Source organism: Dermacentor andersoni, chromosome 5 (genome assembly GCF_023375885.2).
Source record: "Dermacentor andersoni chromosome 5, qqDerAnde1_hic_scaffold, whole genome shotgun sequence".
NCBI lineage: Eukaryota > Metazoa > Arthropoda > Arachnida > Ixodida > Ixodidae > Dermacentor > Dermacentor andersoni.
Window position 1 is genome coordinate 51,290,933 of NC_092818.1, and position 27,384 is coordinate 51,318,316.

The window sequence follows — 27,384 nt, forward strand, 5'->3', positions numbered from 1 at the left end:
CCGAGACACTCGGACTCCAATGCCGCCCAAAACTTGAGCGCTCCTGATAGCGGTCTTCGCATGGTCGGTCGCTTCGGGCCAGCCCGTCTCCGTTTAGTGCGCACACTCACGGCATGAAAAAAAAAAAAAAGAAAAAGAGAGAAGAAAAGAAATAAGGCCAGTGGGGAGTTGAGAGCGGCGGTATACGTCGTCAAGAACGATCCATCTTGGCTAAGTGGCGGTGTCTCTGCTGGGCGAGCGTAGGAAAGGATTCCGTGCCTGCCGAACCACCGCGTGCTCTGCATGTGCCTGCGGCGCCGCAGACGGCGTTCGCGATCTGCTGAACTGGTAGAGCCGAAGCCACTCGTGCATGAAGTCGCTGCATGCGGGAACGTCACATGCGACTCGAAGGTGTGTCCCCTATCCCACCAGGCGTACACACAAACCAAAAAGAAAAGGAAATGGTAAAGGTTACTCCTACGTGCGCCCGGTGACGGTAGAAGCTGAGTAAGCGTAGATAAATAACGTTGTTGCACATAAGAGGAAGTTCTCGATGACCGTTGTACGGCCTTCCGTATTATCTCACTTGTTTATCATTATTATCACTATTTATCATTATTTATTTGTTTATTTCAATACCTTAAAGACCCGAGGAAACATAGGGGTGGGTGGGGGGGGGGGCATCAAAGTAAACACCTGCGACCGCAAACATACTAAGCAGGAAATCAAAAAGGTTTGGAGATGCGATACGACAATTCGTGCACGTGTGTGTGAGCATGCACGCGTGGTTATCCACCGAAGCCGAACAGCTCGAGCGTCCAAAGATCAGATCTCGTCGCCTCCTGGCGAGATTATAACATCGTAGGCGGTGCCTTCAAGCCAGACGTGGCGGGCCGGCGGTGGGTGTGTTTTGGAGACATTATGGAATCCATAAATCACTGGTCTCCCGACAAAAATTGGCTGTCGGCACGGCGCGGCTGACAGAGACGCAATGTTCTATTCTCGTGTTTGCATGCTGCCATTACGCCGTTCTAGTTCTCGAACTCTCGGTACACTATAGTATAAGCTGGGCGCTTCAGCGTGAACGCGCGGTACGCCCCTGTTTCAGCGTATAACGTCGGTTAAGCTTAACCAGGGACAAATTCCGTTCGTATCGTCTCGGCTGTGGCACTATGTCCCGTTTAGCGACGGTGTATGTATGTGAGCGAGGACACGCAAGTTATTTTTGTGCGTTCTAAATGCGATGACGGGCAAAAAATTTTGAATATATCGCCTAATGTGAATGTCACTCCTTTGCTAGCCGCAAGCAGCTTGATAAAGGCGCTTGACTGAGGATAGTAATGAGAAACTTCTATTTTGACAAGGACATTGTTATACTTGACGAGTAGGTCGGTGCATTACCCTGCGTCAGTATCGATAAGAACTCTTAGTTCTCAAAACAGAAGGTCGCTAAACTTGTTACTAACTGGAGCGCTTATACTTATAGCAAATATATCTACTTGTTTCGTGAGACAATGGATGACCTGTGCATGAGAGCGCCAACACCCTAAATCGGTTACATTTCCGCAGTTATGACGATCATACATGGCTATACGCTAACCTAATTATTCGCGCTAAGAGCTCGAATCTATTAAACCGAAGCTTTGTTTGCCTACCCCGGGATTTGGGCGTAGCCGGGTTATTCGTCGTGCGTGTAGACTGAGCCGATCCCGGAAATGGTGTTGTCGAGGCTGGGTCAGTCACCGATATTCTGTAATCGAAATTCGCATAATGTCACACATTTAGCATTAACACAAAACATCGAACAAGCTTCGCGCCGACAAGCTGCCACAGTGCGTGGGATCCGCGTAATTCTTGCTTTGAGGTCTCCACTTTGTTTCCTGAAGAGAGAGATAAATAGATAGAAGAAGCTGATACGCGAATTTGAAAGATTAAGCAACCATCGGTCATAATTCGTGTTCGCAGGCAATGATATATCGATACATCGGATAAAATATAAACTGCTGCTAAAAGCCGGTGAGAAACCGCGAGGGAAGCCGAGGAACCGGCAGACGATCGGCTTTGGCTCGGTTGAGCGATCGTCTTCTCACGGCCGGTGACGTCACGGTGGTGTCTCTAAGTGCGCGCCATTTTAGGTACTGCCTTTGCAAAACATAGTTTCCAGTGGGCCGAGCCATTTCGAGCGAAATCTTTAAGCTTACTAAAAAGCCGGCCGCGCCTTCAAGTCGGTCTTCTTGAAGGAGAGATAGATATCTCTGGCGCGCACCCATGTATATACGTCAGGCTGATTAACTTTAATCCCGGCGGTTCTTCTTGCCGCTCCCGTCTTAATTCCCTGTATCCGCGGGCGCGGCCCTAAATAAGGCGTCGCCCGTGGGGGGACACGGAGCACGCGTGCGGTCCGTTCGTTGCTCGGGAGCGTGTAATGGAGACTTCGTTCGGTCGTGCATGGTCCACTGGCTTCTCCGCTCCGATAGTCGCGCTCGCAATCAGTCCGACTCGCGACTTTGCCCATTAGGTAAACAAATGACTCGCTCGCGGACGCCGCACGCTATACCGGGGAGCGGCTATATTCCGCGCAGAGACAAACCAACGCTGTGCCGAGAAGCAAAATGGAACAAATCGCGCCGCGCTCATTGTAGTGGACGCGCGACTTGCGCGACTCGCGAGTCTGCTGTCGCCCCGCATTGGACCGTGAACGATATTGGGAACAAAACGACTCGGTTTTTACCTCTTGCTCGACTTATACCTGCCGAATGGACCGAAAAACGTTAAAAGACTTGATCGCCTGGCTGCGCTTTGCGCGTGCAAACTCTGCACGGTTTGTATGGTGGAGCGCAGCGATATGGGCGCCGACGCGAGCAGCAAGGAACTGATTATGATCGCCATCATCGTCAGCAGTGGACATAAAATATTATGTCCACTGCAAGGCCTTTGCTGGCGATCTCCGATAATTAAACCTGTCTTTCCGTCAGCTGGCTCCATCGCATATCAGCCTGATTGGCCATATCACCATATACAAGTCGTCACTGTAGTCGCGAGTGACACGCTCCCGAAGACTACAGCGCTGGCCGTCTGGCCATGTTGCAGGAAGCACGGAAGACGTTTTGCGCGTACCGGTATCCGGATATACTTCATTGCGGTCGGTATAGTTAGCGCTCGTTTCGCAGGCACGAGAAATTTGCATGACGGTTTGCTTACAGTATGTCGAAAGATGTTGCTACTTTACAAATGTTTGATGAGCCGTTTGCTTTAGTTCTGTGTGTACGCAGTGCTTGCCACCCCGCGTTTCGCAAGCCAGCAAGATGTTGCGGTTAACTTCGTAAAACCGACAGCGTTTGGTAACCGCGATCTCATTCATTGTTCCGTTCCGCTTTTCCAGGACCGAGTATGGAGCGGATGACGCGCCAGCTGCTGATGGAGGACGAGGCGCCTCCGTTTAGACTTACGTGAGGTGAGAATGCTCGCATGCGATACACGGCGTGCTGCATCGCTTTTCGCACGGCACACCCACAAGCGCACATGCCTGTGGGTGTGCTTGTTGCCTCGAATCAGTTAGTAGTAGTAGTAGTAGTAGTAGTAGTAGTAGTAGTAGTAGTAGTAGTAGTAGTAGTAGTAGTAGTAAAAAATTAAATTATGGGGTTTTACGTGCCAAAATCACTTTGTGATTATGAGTCACGCCGCAGTGGAGAACTCCGGAAATTTCGACCACCTGGGGTTCTTTAACGTGCACCTAAATCTAAGCACATGGGTGTTTTCGTATTTCGCCCCCATCTAGTGGTAGTAGTAGTAGTAGTAGTAGTAGTAGTGGTAGTAGTAGTAGTAGTAGTAGTAGTAGCAGTAGTAGTAGTAGTAGTAGTAGTAGTAGCAGTAATAGTAGTAGTAGTAGTAGTAAACTTCAGTTATGAGAAAGGAAGTACGCGCTGTATGGGGGCGCTTGAGTCAGGTGCCCAGGTGCCCGCTGGTCGCCTGCCGAACTTGCGTGGGGGCTGCAGTGAGCCACTCAGTGGTTTGTTTTGTTTGTTTGCATCAGGAAGATGCTGGATGGCCTTGGCGAAAAGCGACAAATTCGCTTGAAGGAATCCTAAGTCCTTGTGCAACCTTGTACATCCTAGTACAATCCTTGTACACGGCATACAGCAAAAGCACACGCTAAAATATGTCTATATACAGCAATAAATGTGTACAGTACTATGCATACAAAACAAGTGCAAAAAAATAAAACACATTCTTACAACACTGATCCAACAAACTTCGTCAACAGCTCAATGCAAATATCATACGAAATACACACAATATATACAAGAAGAAAGGGAACCGAAGGGCCCAGTTTTTGGTGTCGTTGTTTGTTGGCTTCTTATAAAACAATATATATAGACAATACACATATATCTGTAGACTGCAAGAAATCTTAAAAAATCAGAAAAATAATAAATGGCGTTAAATATACCGTATACTGCAATCTTCTACAACAACGTTGTTGGTTCTTAGTGTGTTCACAAGTCGTTTGTATTATAGCTGATTCTTTGTCTAGCAATTTCCGTCCGACAAAATGGTATACGTAAAAAATTCTTGGTTTCTCAAAGTGTAACTGTATGTGTTAGCCTTTAGATTAGCACGATCTGTTAAGGTGTGTCGTTTCTGATGTAGTTGGGGGTCGGGAAAATGTGGAGCCATTGGCAAGTGTTGGGGGCCACGGGCGGCCGCAATGCCGCAGTATGTGCGGAGTATTTGGGTGACAGCCACAGACCCCTCACTGAGGGTGGAGGCTATGCTACCTGTCCTTGTAAAAAGGTGTTTAGCCGATGCGTGTTAGGTGCTTGTGCTTGGCGAATAAATATGCCCTGTCGTAAGAACGGAACGAACGTGTATAGTCGGTGTGAAAGTTTCCCGAATGCAGGGGCCCTATAACGTAAAGCTATTCCAGTATATTTTATTCCGATCTCCAGACGTCAAATTTGCGCAACCACCGACGCAAGGATCACGCGGTCACCTGCAGGGTTGTCCGAACAGAGCAATCAAACGCTCTTCTCGTTCATAGGAGGCCACTTTTGTTTGCTTGAAAAGCGAATAAAATTGCCTACACTGGGCGGCTTGTCTTATCTAATTGGCTGACAAGAGGCGAGGAGCACGCTCAAGTGGAGAGGGATTCGATGGGCCCGAGCCAGTGCACTGAAAATATATAACAGGATCAAAAGGGTGGTGCCGGCGTCTGTGGTTGGTTCGCTTTCCCTTACTTAGCTTGCGGTGGCTCGTCGAAAATCGCGCCGTCATGCAACGGAAGCTTAAGAATGGCGCTAAAACGGATCCTCAGCAAAGAAGAGTTGGCAGAACGAGGTCATAAACGTGCCGAAAGGTCTCGAAAATGTTACGCGGCCACGCAAAAAGTTTTATTATACGCTATTAAACCCATGCTCTCGGCAGGTGCGAGTCGCCAGTGCCTGAGCGATTGGCGGCAGCCATTTTTTATTCCTTTCGGAACGGGGCAGCGTGCGGCTATTCAGAAGAAAATTCAGGTTTGTTCGCTATATTAAAGCATATTTATCGCTTACACGTCACTTTGACGTGTGAGTTTTTTACGGTTTTGTGACCTCGCGTGACAAGCAGGAGAAGTGGGTGCAGCCCGAAAACTTTGGCCAATAGCCGAGGGCTAATGGCGAAAAGGCATCGAATCAGAAATAACTGTCTTTCTTTTGTTCGGTCAAATCATGCATAATCAGCGTGTACATGGCATATCAGATGGGGAGCTATCACAGTTTTCGTGACGTCGCGTGACAGACAGGTTAAGTGGGGATGGTCCAAAAAAGTGTTTGACCAATCGTGTAGGGCTGATTGCAGGATTGGAATAGAAAAGTTTGGAATAGTTTTAGGTTATAGCGCCCCAGGTATCGGGAACAAGCCAAATTTCGGAGCCCAGTTTCAGGCTGCAACATGTAAAACTATGCGACACTATGTTCGTCGTGTAACTGTTGCATGCATGCTGATTGCAAACCGAAAATCCAGGCTGTTTGCCCCAGGCCGAGAAAATGTTTAGCTTTTTTCTCGGATCCCATGCATCCCTGGATCCTAGAACTTTTGAGACCTACTTTGAGTAGAGAAGGAAGTGGTCATACAGCGGACGAGCGTCATCACCGAGCATCCATCGCGTCTCCTTTGCATCGGTCGCTGTGGAACGCGTTTGTATAGAGCAACGACACTCCAATGTTGTGCGGTGCCAGTGCGAAGTGAGGGATAGCAGCATGCTTCACTCCGACACGCGGCTTAGTAGCCGACTTCCGGTGGTGTGAAACTTTTACCTTCGGGACCGACTCGCAGTCGTTCGCGTAATTTTCACTTCGCGCCACCTTTATTGTGTTTTTTCCTTCTTTTTTTTAAAGCATGCACTGCAGTATTGAACGCTTTGCCGCAATACCATGGCCCTGCATTCCTCGGCCACCGGGTGCGGGTGTGCAACCGGTGCAGTTCCGAATGACCCCAGGGAACTCGGTTCTGCGCCCGAGCCGTGCAACCGGTACGTGTGCGCCTGTGTATTTACCGAACGGTGAACCGCTGGTGATTTGCGCTCTCTCTCTGCTATATATAGTCGCGATAGCCGAGCGGGTCCGTCCGATATCGACGCTGCAACGTCGACCTTCTTCCGCATGCCTTGCTCGGAGCTCCCAATTGAGACCGCCGGTCTTCGGTTTGTTTGTCTCGACCGACGATAAGAGCGTTACCGCTGATCGATCCCCGCTGCGTCTGACTAGTTAGCATTCAAACGTCGGCGCACCTCGTTGAGCGTGTGCTATAGTTAGAGGCCAGGCCTTTCTTTCGGTTGGCTTCCCCCCCGTTCTTATATGCACATCACCTTGTTTTATGCCAGTGTCTCCGTAACGCAGCTGGTTCGCAGGGATATGGACGCCATTCGCGCCGATCGTGAAGGAATGTGCCTCAGACCGCCAGCTTAAAGGCTCAGCTCGATCGGATAAGCCACGGCCCATGTATAGCCTCGCCGGGCCTGTAATCGCTACGATCACCGAGCACTGTGCTGCAGAGAAAACAGTGCGCGATGTCCTGCCAGACCACCGGAAGAACCGTTCCTGGCAGCGGCGCGTCCGTGTCGTGCTCCGTGAGTTAGCGAATGGCGACGCAGTGAGTGATTTATTCGGATGAAATTGGAAACAAAGGCATCGATTGGGTCGCCCGTTTCTCCCCAAATAATAAATCCTTCGTTGATCAAATGTCGATAATATGAGGTCGTGTAATGAACGTTTCAGCGATGAGGTCTATTCGGAAGCGTTCTTAAACAGTGAATATCGAAGAAAAAAAAAGGAAAAAAGCAGCTACACTTTCTGCAGTTAAACGCAACTCAGTCAATCGAGTCAATTCGAGTAATGTAAAATAAGTAAGTAAGCGCACGCGCACATGGGAAATTTTCATACACAGATACAATATCTCTTTCAGTAAAGGACAAGGACATAGCAAAGTCTTAATACAGCGATACAGTGTCACTTCTGAAGAAAGTTAAAACGTTTAGAGCTGATCGCTCTAATGACGGCGCGGCTTATATCGCTCCTGATAAACAGTTGTGTTTATTCTTAATATCATTGAAAACGAGTGAATATCGAAAGGCAATTTTTGAGGCTTTGGAAAAGTTTGAATCCCTAGAAGTGATTAAAAATCTGTAAGTTTCGTTTACCGCTTAAGCTCAGCGAATTCTGTTTCCACATCTGGCCACAACGGTGGGGCAGACCGACTGGAAGCACTGAAATTCAGATGCGCAAGCGTGCAGGAATATATTTTTTTTAAAAATACATTTAGTGAAGTCTATTCAGAACCGGAAAAATTAAAAAATAACGTAAGATATAAAGTCATCGAAACCTCTCGATTGGCTGTTTCTGAGCACGCCCTGCAGATATTCTAGCACAACGTATACCAACTTATACCATATATATATATATATATATATATATATATATATATATATATATATATATATATATATATATATATATACAGGCACGTACGCAGGATCTTTATTCGGGCGGGGCCCAATCCAAAGTAACTTTTCTATGCAAATGAGGGGGAGGGTACTTTTACTAGTACAAATGTGAATAATCCCACCATTCGCCATAAATACCAGTAAACCCGCAAAAGAGAATTGAAATAATGTGTATCTATCTCACAGGTACGCCTGTGAGATACACCTCTTCTTTACTTGGCAAACAGCGAACAACATCAAATGAACTCGTGCATGAAAGATGGGCAGGAAGAACCTTGCCAAGAACAAGTTAACAAGCGAAAGTGCAAAATAAAGATTTCTAGTAGCGTTTTTTGAATTAGCTCTGGAAGAATTACAGAGAAATTATTATTTTTGCAACAGTCACAGTTGTTTTGGATCCCTCGTTTACTGCTCTACCAAGTGCCAAAACCGACTCGTGCTGTTATTTGCGAAGTTACGTAACGATGCGTGGTCACGAGTCCCGTAAAACCGCGTAGAGAGCAGGACGCTGCGGTTCTAGACGTACTGCGCCCCACCACGGAAGGTTAGAAAAACACCCCCATTAGCACAGCAGGGAAGTGGCTACGTCAGGCGGCTCGATTGATACCTTTAGAAGCGTCATTCAGAACACACGGTATTATTCTCCACATCCGGCGGCGTTTTCTCTACTTCCTTTTTAAATAAAAAGATGTTGATTAATAAACATTTTTACGAACAGTTTTCGCTTTTCCTCCCTGTTTGGCTGTCACCTTGGCTTTCTCCCTTAGTAGATAGCTTAATTTCTCATCTCCTTGCGACTCTTGTTGCCAGTTGCCAATTTTGCTCGAAAAGTGCTGTACAATTAGGGAAGAACCAGACGAGGTAAGGGGTGACAGTCATATTGCTTATGGTTTGAACGGTTATTGCAATGCCTGAAGTTGGACGCTGTTTCGCAATATTTTATTTTCCACCTTATCTAACCCATATCGTGGGTATATGGTTCCGAGGCTCTGCCAGCGTCGCGGCGAGTCGTCACTCGAGGACATAATGAAGCAAAAGGAAAAGTTAAACGCAATTGTCGTTTTCTACGGCCACAACTCGTTCCACAAGCATACAGACCAGCTGACTATGAACCGAATCCCTTTCCTGGCCCCTGGATCAGTCTAAACAAAGAAGATTGAACTAACGAAGCAACAGCATTGCGTGATGCGTGATCGTTGAATAGATGGTGAAATAAAAATTGTGTTAGGCATTATAAATAAAATACTATAATTAAAACATTAAACTACGCCATGCCTGCTGCAATAGATGGGGACAACTGAATTGATCTTGAGTTCTCACCGAATCGATGAGAAAACTGGCCTCGACACCCAAGAACATGCCGATAACTACCGCTATCGAGAAGGAGTGAAAAAATTGACTATTCTACTCCGTGAAGATGGAATGGCAGCGAAAGCTGACAGTCAAAGCTCTCAAACGAAAAGCAAGGTGTTTCACATCCGCTGCGGGTCGGCCTGAAGATAGTGCAATATCGTGCCGACCCGTGGCAAAGGTGAAGCAGGTGTTAAGCACTCCCCATACGTGGGCCGCTCCCGAAGATAGTGCAACATCGGGCCGACCCCCGGCGGAGGTGAAGCAGGCATTAAGAACTCCCCGTACGTAGGCCGATCACGAAGATATTGCAATGCCAGGCCCACCCGCACCGGAGGTAAAGCAGGCGTTAAGCGCTCGCCATACGTGGATCCATCCCGAAGGTAGTGAAATGTCAGGCCGACCCGCGGTGGAGGTGAAGCAGGCATTAACAACACCTTATACGTAGGCCGATGCCGAAGATATTGCACTACCGGGCCCACCCGCGGCGGAGGTGAAGCAGGCGTTAAGCGCTCCCCATACGTGAGCCCATCCCTAAGATTCCGAAGGGCACGTTACAGGTTCCCGAGTCCACAGGGGTATGTGCCATTGATCTTGGACCCTTTTTTGCACGATCACCAGGATCGGCCCACATGATGATTTTTTCTGTTAACGGACACACACACACAAAAAAAAACTACGAAAGTTAGTCATATACTGTTTGCGCTGTAAAAGGCAGCAAAATGTTGACCGCCGAGTAGATTGATTTGCCGGCGCTTCAGAAATGTGTGTGAGGAGTGGTGACGTGGGTAGATGGGGGGTGGGGGTGGTATGCTGCTTAATTTCGGGGAGGGGGGGCCCGGCCCCCCAGCCCCCCCTTTGTACGCGCCTGTATATACATACATACGTATATATATATATATATATATATATATATATATATATATATATATATATATATATATATATATATGTATATACAGGCGCGTACAAAGGGGGGGGGGGGGGGCTGGGGGGCCGGGCCCCCCAGCCAGATTACTTGGGCTGAATTATATATATATACAGGCACGTGCTAGGCATTATAAGTGTTATATATATATATATATATATATATATATATATATATATATATATATATAGTTCAGCCCAAGTAATCTGATAACGATAACCGCACATCAAAAAGTAGCTGGAGTAACTCGAGACTACTGCGTACTCTCAATCGCATGAGGTGCACTACTTTTGTTTAAATGTTCCGCTTATGTTAGGTGAAACAGCGAACATAAAGACTCGTACGTTCCCTAAATTATCTGGAATCACTCGAATTGGGATTTACGTGGCAAAGTGTTTTTTTTTTTCGGCAAGGATGTTTGTGTTTACCGTCCCGATAGCTGTGGCACACAATCGCCAAATCGTCTCTCTTGTTTTTTTTTATTTTGGCGCAGTTCATAAGGAATCACCGTCGCGATCTCAAGTCGACTGCAAAGGCCTTACCCATCCCTTGTCGGCGCGTCTATCGAACTCCATGGTGAGGTCACCACAGCCAGCGCTCGACTGCAGTTTCCTGGGTGCACATTGTTGCTCGTAGCCCAGCTGTTCATTCCGTGAATTACGTGGCCAGCCCAACTTGACATGTTCCTTCCTCCCAGTCTTGACTGTACTATGAAATATCACCTGATCCAGTTTGATCTAAAGCCATACTATATCCGTTGTGGCCAAGCCTGTCATTTTCCTCTCCATCACTTCCCTGCGTCGTCTTGCGTAATCTTTCTCAGCCTCCTTATCATACAGCCTCATCAGTTATTGCTAGCAAAATGCGGTGTTATGACAGGCTTTTCTTCTATATCGATCAGCTCCGTTTGATTATATGCTTGTCAGTGTCCGCCCAACGCGCTCAAACGCTCTCCCTCTCTTTGTATAAGTACGGTCAGCTGTTTCAAGGAAACACGAAATCAGTATCGCGGAACTTATTACAGCTTGACAGTTTTAACAAGAAGTGCCTGACAATATTTTTTTACCGGTACGCGTAACTTCAAGCAGTTTATTTCCCTACGAAGCTCACGAAGCGTTCAAGTTATGTGCGAAAAAAAAAAAGTGTAAAGCAATATAACGTCCTCAAACCTGTGAGTGACGTCGTTTTCCTTGCGTGGCTCTTGAGTGGAGGCGTATAGTGGCGCCTGTGCGATGTCATTGCGGGATACACGGCGTCTTGAAGCTTTTTAAGGGGGCCAGAAATTTTGGCGCACCCGTATCCTGGGATAAGTTATCACAAGAAGCACGGCGACAAGACATCCATTCCAAGCCGGATCAGGGAAAAGCTGCAGGTGGCTAATCTACCCAAGAACATGAACCCCGCATTCAATCAGGGTCGAAGAGAGAGTAGAGCCAAGGCTTTACTCCAAGCCTTCGGTAGGGACAAGGAAGCGCTGTACGTAGACGCTGCAGAATACGAGGATCGACGTGCTTTCACAGTGGCCGTCCTCAATACCAAAAAACAATTGGTCAGTTCTTGCAGTATACGTGGCAAAAACCCTGAGGTAGCGGAAGAGGTGGCGATAGCCCTAGCCATCGTTAACCCCAGTTGCAGATACGTACTCAGTGACTCGCAGATGGCGGTCAGCAACTATGTACAAGGCAGAATTTCGCCGAAGGTTGAGGCTATACTCAAAGCCAACGCGAACTATGTCACCTCCGAGGAGACGGAGGGACGACACATTATATGGTTCCCGGCTCACACGTCCCCCGACACCCCCGTACCCAACCTCGACGAGGAGGTCCACCGCGTAGCGCGAGGTCTCACATTCCGCGCCCGCGTAGAAGGATCCTCTCTTGGGGTTGGAAGTCCAACGGAGGCATAGCACAGAGGGACAGAATGACCAGGTACTCTGATATTACCAAATTTTATCAAAACTCCAGGCGTGTTTATCCGCCCCCTAACCCCAAACTCGAGAGGGCCCAAGCGGTAGACTGGAGGCAGTTACAAACCAAGACGATCCCCAACCCCGTCCATCTCAGGAGGATATATCCAGACATCTACTCACACGATAACTGCAAACTATGCGGCAGGGCTCACGCATCTCTTAGACACATTCTCTGGGAATGTGAGGCTATAATCAGAGAAAATGCAGTTTCCCCAGATGAAGCTGCGGCGCGATGGACGGCCGCGTTGCGCAGCTCAAACCTAGAAAATCGACTATGGGCCATCCAGCAAGCCCGTGAGGCGGTGAGGAGACAGGATCTCCGGACCTCCTCGGGGGCGGCCTAGGCCCAGGCCACGAATTTGCCGGATTGTCAATTAAGTTGTTACCACCACCCGTATATATTGCGTCCGTGCTAGTCGGACCTTGTGAGGAGTTCAAGTTTGAGGAGTCGAGTCGACTCGTTCTGAGTCGTTCCAGTCGAGTCTGAGGAGTTCAACCCTGCTATCGCAGTCAGTGCTTCGCACTTCATGCGAAACTACCACTTTTCTCAATTACAAGCTCCTCACTCGACTAGGCGGTCAGTTGCGAATGGAATTACGTGAATGTATCGAGTAATACGTATAAGCGTCTCTCCCTTCTCTCTCTCTCTCTCTCTCTCTCTCTCTCTCTCTTGCAAACGGACTGCACGAGACCTTTAATTTCACTTTCTTGAGAAATGTGAAAGACATGGATAGTGGATTCAATATGCGGAGGTCATTTTGTTTCTTCTCGAATATTGGTATTTGAGAGAAGGCTTGCCCTCCACGACGATAACTCCTGAAAAACACTTCAGTGTCAGCAAGCAACACGGGGCTGCCACACAGTCACGGCACGGGTCGTCAACTCCTTCTCCAACGTGACACCGAAACCGCAGGGCACGTCAGCTTCACCGCCGTAATCGATTCGATTCGCAAACTTTTTTTTTTTACTCGAGCATCACTGCGAATGAGCCGTTCTACTTAAGAGTGGACCGTGTGCTGCATAGAGCTCGTGTCATCGTCTTACTTCCTTTCTTCTAATGCGTTAGCATTTCGAGTGTAAAGTTGGCAAGAAAAGATATCTCCGACGATTACGATACTCCCTAATGCTAAATTTGAGCGGCATCTCTTGGGCGTTTTCATTTCGCGATATATTGAGACATCGCACCGATCACCGCACCGACTGGCGCAGAGTCACGACATGCAAAGTGCCTTGAGCGGCAATTTTGCGTGTATTCGAGGGCTTTTTCTTTATTTAAATGTGGTACTTAGGAGATGCAGTTGCCTTCAATTGGCAACTGCATCTTAGAATTAACTCAAACGCATTAAAGCTAAATGTATACTCCAAATGATGATAACCTAAAGTCCAGTCACATAAGTGCACTAATTCCACATTAAAGCTGAAAGTCAGCTCACAAACACATCAACACAAAGTCCGGTCACATAACTACATTAAATTCAGGGCACATAGGAAAGCACGGATTAGATTCAAATGAAAGTACATGAATCCAGGCTCCGGATTGGTAAAAGTAGGGTAAAAAAGAAGAACAAAGAAAGAAAGAAACAGCACGGAATGAGCTTATCGCATTTAAAAGCTCGACTGAATAGTTTCCGAGAATATTGCTCGCTTCTAGAAATCTTTGAAGGACCAGTAACGCTTGTTCTTGCAATAAATATGTTGGCCAAGGACCTAACGCTGAAGGACCTGTGATCTAATGCAGCTAAGTCACGTGCTAAACTTTGTCTGTGAGTGTCGTGTCGCGGACATTCTACTAGAAGATGCTATACGTCCTCATCCGCATGGCCACAAGTGCACTTCGGACTATCAGTTCTTGAAATGTTATGTAGGAAGCGTTTTGTGTACGCGGTACAGAGCCGAAGGCGGTTCGAAGGCTCTAGGTTGCATCTAATGTGGACGGGACTTTAAATTGAAGCACTGGGTCAGTGTGAAATAAATGTGAAGATTTCGAGTTCTGATCAAACCGTGTCGCTTTGCAACCGCGGACTGAGATCTGTCTTAATGTGTGTGCCGCAATTCGCCTTGCGTTATAGGGAGACCATTTGTGTCGTTGTTAAAACGCGCTTGTCCAGCCGCCTTGTCTGCTGTAACATTGCCAGGGATATTGCAGTGGCCAGCTATCCACTAGAACCTTATTGTGAGATTCCCTTCACTTGCTTTTGCGAGTTCCTTTAGTGTCTAGTAAACTAATGCCATGTTTTGCGAATTGCAAATGCCACCATGAAGTGAAGACAAAGCTACCTGCGAGTCACAAAGGACGACCCATTGTTCCCCTTTTTGCATTGAATTTGTGTGTCGTAACAAAAACAATATTGTTAAAATCTCTGCTGCTGTTGACAATGTCGTTGAGGTATTTTAAACGTCTGTATCTAGTTCTATTCTCGAATGACAAAGGCACCTGTAGAAGAATTTGTTCGGCAAGAACCATCTGTGTAAGCGTGAATATACCCAGGGTATCGAAAGTATATCTGGCATAACGCTAGTTGTTGTGCTGCTAGCGTAAACATAGCCGTATTCGCGGGATTCTTTCACGCCCGGAAAAATACTTTTATGTAGCACGTGTTGAGCTGCAGAAACCTGTATCGGGAGTTTTTCCTGTCGCTCTACAATTTTCTCATTTGCACTTTTCATCTGATTATAATATTTGAGAAGCTAATTAGTCCATATTAGTTATGCAATTAGGCGGAATGCGAGAAATAATTTGGGTGTCTCCAAGTGACGGCAATCAACATTACCTTGGTTCTGTCCAGCTATGTGCCATTTGCATATTTTTGAAGTGTGGCGCACGATAGTTGGGACACCCTGCATTCAGACAGACCACACAGTTGCCGCTGCCCGACAACTGCAGCTTATGCAAGCGTAATCTTTACCGGGTAACTCTTGCGGCGAACGCTATGCGCGAAGGCGAGCTTCCTGGTTCTTTCTTTTTTAATGTACGGCGAAGCTGTTTACCTCTAGGCCCAGTATGCATCCCCCGCACGCGTTCCCAGAGGCGGTATCACTGTTCGTGGACAGGAATGCGTGCACCGATCCCGGAGATAGTGCAATACCGGGCCGGTATACACACACACACACACACGTATATATATATATATATATATATATATATATATATATCTTTGTGCGCTTTATTTGTTTTAAATCCTGTTTGACGAGCAATGAGAGGGGGAAAGGGTCTGGCGACGGCGCCTGTGCACGCTCCTACGGCTCTGTGGTTCTACCGTCACGCGCGTCAGAGGTTGCCGGTGCGGCTGCAGCAGCGGTAGCGGCAGATGCATTGCGGAGGCGCGGTGACCGCGGCGGTGCTTGCGTCGGCGTAGTATGGTGACGTACGAAAAAAAAAGAAAGTGTACGGTTTCGTAATGCATGCAGGCCACGTATATGCAGCCTCAACAGCTTCACTGCTAATCCGTCCCCACGTGAATGTTGCGGCACCGCGAATTTTCTTTCCCGCCGCTGCCGTGGATGCGCTGACGTGAGCGCCATCTGGTGGTGTTTCAAGGTGGCTTCCTCCGCTTGCCTCCTCGCGCTCTCTTCGCTATCGCACTCTTTCATCCTACGCTGCGCTCCGCGTTCGCTCTTTTATCCTTCGCTGTGGTCGTTCCCTCGGTTACTCCGAGGTACGCCGACGCTCATCGCAGGAACGGGCGCGTAAGACCAGCGCTCTAATATATATATATATATATATATATATATATATATATATATATATATATATATATATATGTGTGTGTGTGTGTGTGTGTGTGTGTGTGTGTGTCTGCCTGTCTGTCTGTCTGTCTGTCTGTGTTAAGTGTGGGAAGCCGGTCACGTGCTAGAAGTAGAATAGGGATGGGAGAGCTTAGAAGAGTCTGTATGTGTGTATGTGTATATCACATAGAGGGTGTTTTATTTTTATTATTTTTTTTTGATGCACCAGATTTCTTGAAAAGGTGCCTGCAACAAGTAGCACATGCAATTCTAACCCTTGAATAACTTACTTGATGAGGCGGCCCATTACCTTCACGAGAAGTCGACGTGCCTAATTCAACAATTAACATACTTATGCTAATTAATCGTTTAATTAATTGCATTACGGCACATATTCGGGTTTACGAATTGTAGCTAGTGAGTATGCAAGGAATATTGCCTTGCCTCGGCCCATGGCCTGACACTGCAATTTCAATGCGTGCAACAAAAGTATTGTTGAAGTTCCTGCAGGACACCAAGCTCGACGAGCGGCTCTAGCGAGGCAACTGTCTCATGTACATAAGCACTCACCACTTCTCTTATCATCATCATCCATCCCAATACTTTCACTCCCCTTCCCTCTTCCCCAGTGCAGAGTAGCAGACTAGATCGCACTAGCTCAGGTCGACCTCTCTGTCTTTCCTATCAATAAATTCTATTCATTCATGCCTTAAAACGAATTAACATAACTAGGTCAGTTTCGAGGTATTAGTTTTGAATCTGCCCGAAAAATGCATTGGCATTCCAGTTACTTTCCTGCTTTAAAAAAAAGCGTTTTCTTAACAAAGAGCAACTCGAACAACAGTACATTTTGGCGCGTTTGACAGCGCATGCGTATGTCGAAACCGGTGCGACCGTCGGAGTTCGTTATCGCACAACATTCGTTCTATAGCTGTACGTATATAACATTCGTTATAGCATGTCCGTTCTAGCACGGACGGTGGTCGTTCTTCTCAGCACCGCCAGTTGAGCTTCGCTCCTCCAGGAGGCAGGACGTGTGTCTAATGATCCTGAGTGCAGCATGGTGAACGCGGTTTCAGCCATGGATCCGGGCTCCTCAAAGGGGCGGGGCTTAACGCTAGCGCACTTCTCTCCGATTTACCACACTGAATTTCATTCCACTCATTCCACTCATTTCATTTCATGCCACTGAATTTTCATTTGTATTTCTTTTTCACGCGTGGATTCATGCGGGAAGAGAGTCGCGCGCCATCATTCTTTGTACCTCTAGAGGGCCTAACCGTGTTCTCTCCTCAAGCAGTATTATACTCTTGACGTCCCCGTTCGCGGTTTATGCGCTCTCTCTACAGCTAGTATATAGTCGCGGAACGTGGAAGAGTATACCCGCGGAAACGCTGCCTACGCGGTGCTCGTCCGTATAGCGGACTCGGGCCGTGTTTGGATTCGAGTGGTGCTTTGTCACAGGGTGTTACCTCCCCTCCGTTCAGCGAGCGGGCGCGCCGAACTCGTGGGACCCGTGAGCGATGGCTGCTTGATGAGCTCCCCAGGGGGGGGGGGGGGGGGGGGGGTGCCGCGCTAATTGCCGGCCCGGCTCCTCGACTACTACGCTGTGCGCGTTCGCACCGTGTATGCGCCTCATTGCTTAAAAGCGTGCTGCATTGCGAGAGCTGCACTCCATCTCATACTTAGCAGGTGACGCTGAGGAAGCTACGTGCTATAGTGTATGCCGTCGTAGAAGTCTAATTCCGCGCTCTTCGCGGTGAAGTTGGTTTTGTTCGGCGACGCTTAATTCCCACGGGATATAACTGCGTCACACGTAATGAAAAAACAACAACTTGCGGACTATGGGTGCGTCAAATCACGTCAAATTAGCGAACCTTCGTGCTACCAGTATGCGAAGTATACCCTGTGACCTAACGGAGAAAGGGGCGGAAGAGGTTGATAGACGGCACGTAACTGTCTTCGAAATACAAAATTAAATTATGTGGCTTTACGCGGCTGAAACCACCGTACGTTTATGAGGCACGCAGTATAGTTGCGGACTCTGGATTAATTTTGACTAGCCGGGGTTCCTTTAACGTGCACCCAATCCACAGTACGCAGGCGTTTCTGCATTTCGCTCGCATCGTAATGTGGCCGCCGCGGCCGGGATTCGATCCCGCAACGCCAAAGCCGCTTGGCTGAATTCTACGGAGATTCTATACAGACAACCTGCAGACCTTATACGCAGGTGAAAGTCTAGATCTGTAGAAAGTAATTGTTTGTGAAAGTTATGAGCGTGTTGCCGCCCTATATAAAAGCAGCCAGCGGTGGAGGACAAGGAAAGGTAGGGTGGTCAACCAGACGCACGTCCGGTTTGCTGCCCTACACGGGGAAGGGGTTTAATGGATGTACATAAAGAAAAGAGAGGGAGGGAAGAAGCCAGCCTTAAAGCTATGAATACGCTGGGGCTGGTGTCATGGCGACTTCGTAAACGCACATGTCACAACAGCCTCGCGGATTCGGCCCCCGAGTGGGACACGTCGGCCCTACACCTTCCACTACACTGCACGGTACTGTAACGGGGTGGAACGTACGCACTTGTACGGGTGCCGAGTGCGCACTGCTGTAGAAAACCGCACGGGGGCGCCCAGTTCGTAAGCCGCGCCGCGTCCCTCTATCGACCGCCATCGGACACACGTATGTGCGCGCTGACTGTGGTCCACGAATGGGACAGTGATGCATCGCTTTGTCCGTTATCGCGTCCGAGCGGGTACGTACGAACGCGCGCCCTATGGGTGTGTCGTGCTGCGTTCTTCCTCTCGCTCGTGATTGAGAAGGGTGCGCCGTGCTCCTAATGTGCCGGCGTCCCTTCGCGACCGCGCACGCGCAGACACGCGCACGTGTACATGGCGCCCCGAGAGGAATATACTTTGTGCGTACAAGCCGGGTCTCGGGGCTGCCATGGCCGGCTGCCTTTCCGGTCGTCACTCCTGTTTATAATGGCTCGCATAATTTAGACGACGCGGCAGCAGCATTACCGCGCTCGCGGAAGGCCGGAGGAACGACTCTGGGTGGCGAGCAGTGCAGCCCGTGTCTGGGGCGAGTGTAATTCGGGTGCAGTCTCTCTCTGCTGATCCACTGCGTGTTGGCGCAGTCGCTAATGACGTGCGCTGCTGAGCGCGGCCGTTGCAAGCTTGCGCCAGCTGTATGGCGCATGGGCCGCGCTGCTCGCTGCCATTAATGGATTTAGACTTTGAATAGAAGATAAGAAAACTTGTAGATGAGGTTGAGATTTCTTCCCTTCGTTTTTTTTTTTTTTTGACGAAAGCTGGTCCGGTCTGGATTAGTCAGATGGTCACGGATTCTGGATGCTCGAAGGTTACCGCGGCCAGTTTTGCACTGACGAACGAGAAGCTTCGTGAATTCAGCCCGCGGTGATTTGCAGGCTGTTTTAAGGACTTGAGTTATATTCGTGTTGATGCCCACGCGGTGTTAAATTGCGTGATGTCATTGTCTGTATTGATGAGAAAACATCTTTGATCGGACGCTCTGGTTCGAGAACTAGAGATGGAAAAAAAAAAGGGGGAGGGCGGAGGCGGGGGAACTTGGTGCGAGAACACGTAACGTCAGTGCGCGTGTCTCTCGTTTCCCGAACGGTTATTAAGAGTGATCTAGAATGGGAGGCCCAAAGAAACAGCGTCGTCACCCGTTGCGCGTGGTGCAAACAGCTTTGGAGTCGCCGAGTCCACTAATTTTCGTATAGCGTGCCGGCCCAAACTCGGCCCGAAGGCGCGGCTCCTCACCACCGACCTCCTCATGGGGCAAATAAAAACGGGCCGAAAAAAAAAAATTCATCGTAACACGAGGATTCTTAAAATTCGATCTTGCTGCAATATTTGAACCAGAGCATAGCAGGGGTAAGCGCAAGATCTTTCCGTCTTTTATTTTTTTTAAATTTTTTATCGGAGTATTAGGCATGTCCCTGTGCAGTTAGGAGTTGGCTTTTCGGCCATTTGTCCAACTTAACCGCACTGATTGATGCGCAGCTCAATGGGCACCATATTATTTAAAAACAATTTTCACAACTTTCAATTGGCAATGTCCAGAAGGGCACTCCCTTCTAATAACATGCGTATTTGCGGCAGTCAGTCGTAACTAACGTAGTATCGTTTCGGTCAGGATTGAAACACTACTATAATGAACCCAGCAGGGAAGTTACGACAAACCGCCGTAACTGCACATGTTATTAGAAGGGGCTGCCCCGTCGACGTTGCCAACTGAAAGTTGGTAAAGTTCGGCCGATCTTCTGAAATAGCGTTTCTTCCCTTCTTTTTTTTTGAAACGCTAGCCGCCCATTCAGTCACGCCGGACATAGATGCCAAGTCGCCCTGCATAGCTGTAACGAAACGCAGAAGACCGAAACAAGATTGCACCCACAATATGATGGGCGATTTGATCACGCACTCAAGTTTATCCGTTCACTTGAGTCACAGTCAAAAGAGTCATTCAGAGTCAGATGTTGTTTTATTTAGGCATTAAATGAATTACAAAATTTATGTATACAGCTACCCTGGTGCATTGCTGTGTTGCGCCACTGTGAATGTGCAAAATTCCTGGACACGAAACTTCTTATAAAAAAAATAAGATAAGAAAATTTATGACAGGAAAAGGGGGAGGGGCGGGGACACTGCCACTTACGAAAGAGGGTGGGAAAAAACACAATAACAACAACGAACGCTACTCACTGCACATGCATAATTTCGTTCCTAATATTTCGCGCGCATGTCCACACTAATACTGAAGTCTTTCATTGCGATCAAACCTGTCTTTTCAAGACCGCTAACGGGCCATGGTCCAAGTATTGTCCCAAATGACAAAGGATGGTTGCCTAGCACCTTAAATTTGTGGTGTAGCTGTTTCAGGTTTCGTACACAACATTCGGCTCAAGATACAAGCACAATTTAACGATTTCAAGGATGACAAATGACAAATTTCAAGGAGCGGGAAACAAACTTTCTTCGTACACATACGCTAGAACATAGTGAAATCTCTTCCTTCCTAGCTGAAATTTCTTGCAGCTAAGCAGCTGCTGAGTCGGACACATGCTTCAGGCTCTTCAGGTCGCTTTTCGAAGATGGCTTTCCCGTTGTAATGATGTCAATCGGCTCCTAGCATGATGGCTAGTGAGTGGCGTCCGGCTTCAGCCAAAGATGATAATTGATAATAAAGCCAAATGGCAGAAACTCTACTCCAGGCAATTCTAGAGCCTAGGGCTCGAAAATGGAGCCGTGATGGCTGCTTTGTGAACCAACCAGCAAAACAACAAAAATAGTGGTACGGACTTGGTCGCTTGGTCTGGCTTTGTCTAGCTCCATGGGGGCAATGCTAATTTAAACACGCCTGTCAGTGGTGACTGTGGACACGCCATATTGCATCGCTTAGCGACACGGTGACATGAAAGTATCTGGGATCGTTTCCCGATAGACAGTTTTCATGGCATAGTCCTGACGCGGAGTTTGTCACTTTTAATGTTCAAAAGTCGCCCCTATAACCCCAGTTTTCACAGAATTCGTGGAGCGTATTGATATTCAAAGAGTTTAAAGGGACCTTCAATCACTTTTATCGAAATAAAGAGTTCCTCAAGGATTTAAAGGAGGTTTACGTATGAACCCTGCTGTCGCCTTGCACATTAGCGGCAGTCCAGCAGCACGTGGACCCTTTCCTCGTCCTCCTTTCCGCACGCACAGTTCTCGCGGTTTGCGTGAAGAATTTCGAAAAGAAACTGCTTGTAGTGTATAGCACGAAGCCGGCAAACGGTGAAAGAAAGCTTCGCGCTAACTTCACATGTACACAGAATTGCAGCCCTTGGTCCGCGGTATTCAGAGAATACAGGCCTTCTGGCCTGTTCATCGAACCATGCCGCCGATCAGCATCGCGTTTAGAGCCTTCTGTGAAATTTGTTTAGATTATCCATAGGCAGCCTGTGACAAGCGCTGAGAAGTTTTGTTACGTCGGTGACTCTCGAACATGCTCTTGACTTATACTCTCCTCTTTTCCCCTGCCCGTTCGCCTACTGCAGGGTAGCCGACCGAGCGTAGACCTGGTGAACCTCCTTGCCTTTCATTTAACATTTCATATTTCTCTCTGTCTCCACATTTTGTCGATTAATCTAACGCCTTCCCCATGCGTAGGGTAGCAAATCGGACGCGCGTATTGTTGACCTCCCGTTATTTTTCCCTTCCTTTCCTCCTCCTCCTCGCGCTCCTCCTCCTCCTAATTTCTGTAGACTTCTGAGCAAAGAATCTGTTCCGAAGGAAATGGACCACATGAGGCCGATGTATTGGAGGACCCTCTCATCTCTGCGAACAGTACATAGACTTTATGTATATATAGCTATAACGACAATTCTGTAAGAAGGCAAAGCGATCTGCAAGTATTCTATATAGGCAATCTACAGGATTGTTAAAATGTGTTTTTATTAAGTTAACTTAACGTCTCGCAGGTGCACCGTGTGTATATGGGACGCCATAGCCGAGGGCTACGGAGTAATTTTGACCAGCTCGTGTTCTTTACAGTGCGCCCGAACCACGGTATGCGAGCGTTCTTGCACAACCTTCAGCACAATAGGTGTAAAACGCCACCGCGGCCTGGTATTGAACCTGCGACCTCGGGCTCAGAAGCGCAGCGTCATAACCAGCGATCCTTTGCAGCGAGTTACACAATAAGTGCTTCGATTCAAAAAACAGCAATAGGTTCGCATGCGAAATTTCGATTATTTGCATAGCCGGCCCTAAATATTATCGAATCGTCGTCACGTCTGGAACATATTCTTGAATATTCGTAAATATATTTCTTGCTTCTTTTACCCCGCACCTCCACCAAAAATGTTACGGGGGTAAGTAAGAAAAAATATTTACAAGATATTTACAATAACTGTACGTAGCAGCAGACAAGATGACAGACGGCGCGCGGTGTTAACAGCGTCTTCTTCGCCGGACTAATCTTAAAACGTCTTCTTCGTCAGCCTGTCCCAATATGTTTCAGTGGTGACGACAGCGTCGTTACGGATGCCGTCGGAGCCCCAGGCGCAAATCAGTTGTTCCTTAATGGCACGCAAAAAACATGCAGCCGCGCACGTCCAAGGCGCGGCCGTCTTGCGAATGCGTTTCTCAACTGCGCGCGCTATTTCGCGCGTCGTTGGGCTAAGCGACCAGGTTGTCGCGTTGCGCGCGAAGCTGGTCGTCACGGTTTCCAGCGAGCCGCCGCGCTCGCTCTAAAAAAAAAAAACGTCGCATTGCGTGTCCACGACGTGACACACGCACGCTATACGACACGCTGGGACACTGGCGGCCATTGTCCCGAGGCGCGCGTTTTGACTCGCCGGCGAGAGACTGGAGACGTACGCGTCGCAGACGACGACGACCACGCGAAAAAGCGCGACGCTCACCTCCTCGGCTCGGAGCCGGGCGGAAAGTTGTCGCCGTTGGCGAGTGTGTCGGTCAGCGCAGCCTGCGCTGCCGCCGGTAAGACGACCGTTTTGAAGATGCTCCCCTCCACTTCCTCTCTTTCTCTCTGTCAGCCCTCGTCGCCTTTTTTTTTCTTTCCCTCTACTCGTCTGGCGACCTGCCTAGAGACCACGCGTCGCAAAGACACACACGCACACGCCGAGAGACGAAAACAAGGAAGCTCGTGCTCCGAATCCGAAGGCGCCGCCTCGTGCCGGTCGCGCTGGCCCCGCTCCCTGCGTCGGTGCGCCTTCGAAGGCCGGCGGGCTAAATCGCGTAAGCCGAGCACACGCACCGGTTATTACGACAATAATGGCGTAATTGTTGCTCGTCCACAGAGGGGGACGTCAGCGTGTTGTCCCAGCGACGCGGTCTCGTTTTGGATCGCGCTTGCGTATATGTAGGGACAAACGCGCGTCTGTATGTATTGCACGCGCGAATGGTTCAGTCTCGTGTCGCATACATCGGAACTGGAACCGCGATGTGGCACCGCCTGGCTGTCACGGCGCGGGTGCGCCCTTGCTTACTCGTCCTGTTTGTTTCCTTTGTCTCCGAGGATTAAGGTATTGCAGTCCCGGGCAAACGTCCAAGTTCTGCAGCTTCTGAAGCACAAATGTTGCGGAGGACGGTTATGCGAGAGAAAGAGCGAACGAAGATTGTGTAAATATCGTGGCGCTCACCTATTGTTCATATAATATAGTGCTATAGAAATAAGCGAGATGCGAAAAGCGGGGAGGAATTAACCGCAAGGTAAATATCAAGTTTCCTACACTGCAGTGGGGAAGGGGTAAGGTTGTCCGTATTCAGAAAAATCCCTATGCGATCTGTATTCGTACACTTGCGATTCAGAAAAATTCAGAAAAAGCACTTACGCTAGCATTGTTTGTAAGAAAAAAAATCCAGCCAATCCTAACACTGGAGATCCTTTATCGAAGGTGACCTGCGAATGTCGAACTTCGCTTAGGAACGGGGGCCCGTATCTACAAAAGAGTTCTTACGCAAAAAAAAAAGAAAGAAAACACATACACAAAAAGGAATCGTTCTGCGAGCGTCCGCGGAACTGATTTCAAAGCTTCAAAGGCTTTAGGCTTGAGAATTTAAAACGTATTGAATTGTTCAGGCACGCCAATCGTGAGACTGGACATATCGTTAACGAAGGTGGTGAGCCAATAAAAACAGTGCTTACGAACTTTCGGGCATTTAATACGAGAAGTTTTGTCAGTTTGGGCCCTGCTTCTTACACACACAGCTTGGATGCAGTGCAGGGATGCGATATGACCACCTGGCAAGCCTCTACAGTTCATATTAGAGACCCTCTATCGCTCTCTGGGCATGGGCTGGACATGGGCATGGGCTGGACATGTAATGAGGAGGGAAGATAACCGATGGTCATTAAGGGTTACGGACTGGATTCCAAGGGAAGGAAAGCGTAGCAGGGGGCGGCAGAAAGTTAGGTGGGCGGATGAGATTAAGAAGTTTGCAGGGACAACATGGCCACAATTAGTACATGACCGGGGTAGTTGGAGAAGTATGGGAGAGGCCTTTGCCCTGCAGTGGGCGTAATCAGGCTGATGATGATGATGATGATGATGATGATCGCTCTCTGAAAGACGCGGACTGTGAGTGAGACACAAATACATATACGGAAGCGCATTACAAAGTGAAGTTTGTTCCATGCCACGTGACGCCCACTTGTCTATTTCACATGCCGTTTATAGGAAGCAGGTATTTTTTTTTTCGACAACAAAACAACTGGTGCATCAACACACATTGGAACCTTCGCTAATTACGGCTTTTGCTTCTATAATTTTTCTCGTACCTTCATCGTCGTGGCACCCTTATCGTACAGCATCAGTAGCGCTATCGTGTTACGACTCCTCCGAGACGCCGCTTAAATTCCGCTAGAATCTGCTTTGTGTGTTTTTGTTTGCCCATGTGTTTGTTTGCTCGTTTCTTTGTGCGTGCGTGCGTGATTGTGTGCTTGTGACTGCGCCAAAATTTTGTCACACGCAGCTTGAGCGATGAGAAGCACGTATTTAGGTTTACGACAACTCTTTTAAGGCCTACAGCGTTTCAGCACCGCTCACTCTGCATGGCAGCGCGCAAAGCGACGAGCTCGCACCACTATATACGCGTGCGCCAAGTTTCTCCGCGTGGCAGTGAGTGCCCCCCGTCGGCGGTTTCACCCACACGGCGCTCTGCCGTATCGATCCGCGCCGGACCGACGGTGAGCAACGCAATTACGTATACCTTCCTCCGGTCTGGACCTTGCAGCCGCTTGCATCTCCCGCAGGGAGGGAAGGTGCTTCTCCGCAATGTCTGGAATGGAGAGACGGGTTGCTAGAACCCCCCCTCCTCCCCCCCCCGGCGCTGACTCACCCGCGGTACATCCCCTGCATGGAGGAGGACCGACGCAGTCGTGTAAGAACCAAGACGAGCGGCGGCAGGCTGCACACGCTCGATGCCCGTTGTGATGATATCCAGAAACGGTCACAAGGCGCACTGTAGGTGCGTACGGTCGGCCGAGAATCGAGCGATAATAGAAAGACGGAAAAGATGAATAAAATGTAAAGGAAACCGACCATCTGTGTGTAGTAAAGGAACGTGCAATAGAGCCGTCTGCCTTGTAAAAGCAAAGTAAGTAAAAATTATTGGAATGAAAAGGAGTTAATGTAATAAAAAGAGAATCTCGCAGATGTTGAATGCAAAATTCTGAATTTATGTTTCTGTATATAGTTAGAATTTTAGAACACTGGGAACAAGAAAGGAACCGTGGCGATTATTCTAGAGTCCCCAATCGGGAATCAAAATCGGGAACCATTGACACGGTAATTTTTTTTTTGTTTCGCAGAGGTAATCGTGGTTAAATTAATTAAATTCTGAGGTTTTCCGTGCCAAATGAGGATACGATTATCAGGCACGCCATAGTCGGCAACTCTGCATTAATTTTATTCACCTGGGTTCTTTAACGTACACCGAAATCGAAGTACACGAGCGATTTTTTTTTTCGCCCCATTTGAAATGCGGCCGGCCCGACCGGGGTCGAACTCATGACCTCGACTGAGCAGCGCAGTTCCGAAGCCGTTGAGCTGCTCCAGCTCGTGGTAATCATGATGACTCGTCAAATTTTCCTCTTGCTAAAGTTCAGCGCCAACGCCCCAAGGCAGGGCAGGACACAACAGGGGCCGAATTCCCTATGTTCTTTGTTAATAAGAGCTGTTTGCCATGGATTGACCGCGACTGGCTGGCACTGTGCTCTAAATATCGAGCTCTTATAACGAAAGTTCGTTTTCTGGATACGCGCCCCGGGTCAACATAAACATAATGCACTACGAAAGGGACCTCCTATAGAAGCCGCGTTCATTTAGTGGAAAGCCTCCGGCAGGATTGAAGAAAAAGAAATGTTATCAAACGGTGTCATTTGTATGCATGTAAAACACAGGAGTGGTAATGCCAATCCAGTTTTCGCATTCGCATAAATGTTCTTGCACTGAACAGTTCGTAAGAGCAGGCGCTGGCCAATCGTAGCGTTGGTCCTATTTTTACTGAACGTGGTCGGCCCATGGCCAACAGCCCATATGAACGAAGAGCTTTGTGAATTAGGCGCTGGTCTATGCGAACAAAAATTTAGGTGACGATGAGGTTGATGGCTCGTTGGCATCCTCTTTGTAACGGGGGGCGGTGACGAATAGTCAATTAGCCTACTTGAGCTAATGAGGTGTGCTAGACATGCTTTTCATTCCAGCATTCTTGCATACATCTCGATCTTTTTTCTCTTGCTCAAAACTTTTCTCTCTACCTTGTATCGCCACATATGCCTGTAACAGATCCGGTCGTATCAACCTCTTCCCTGCATTTTTTTTTCCCCGATACTCCAAACGTCTCTTGCTTATCCCAACTGCTGACCGGTTGATGCTTCCGTCCACTTTAAATACAAGCGCTTCTGGAAGGTGTACGTTGCCTA

At 48.2% G+C, this 27,384-nt stretch overlaps 1 protein-coding gene across 1 annotated transcript in view; it reads left to right on the top strand.

Annotated features, from left to right (window-relative positions):
- Vang (Strabismus domain-containing protein Vang) overlaps positions 1 to 27,384 on the top strand; it is a 213,217-nt gene that overhangs the window by 119,063 nt on the left and 66,770 nt on the right. Inside the window, exon 2 of the mRNA XM_050177609.3 lies at positions 3,362 to 3,433. The gene's annotated coding sequence lies outside the window, so the exon portion shown is untranslated. The remainder of the gene's footprint in view (positions 1 to 3,361; positions 3,434 to 27,384) is intronic.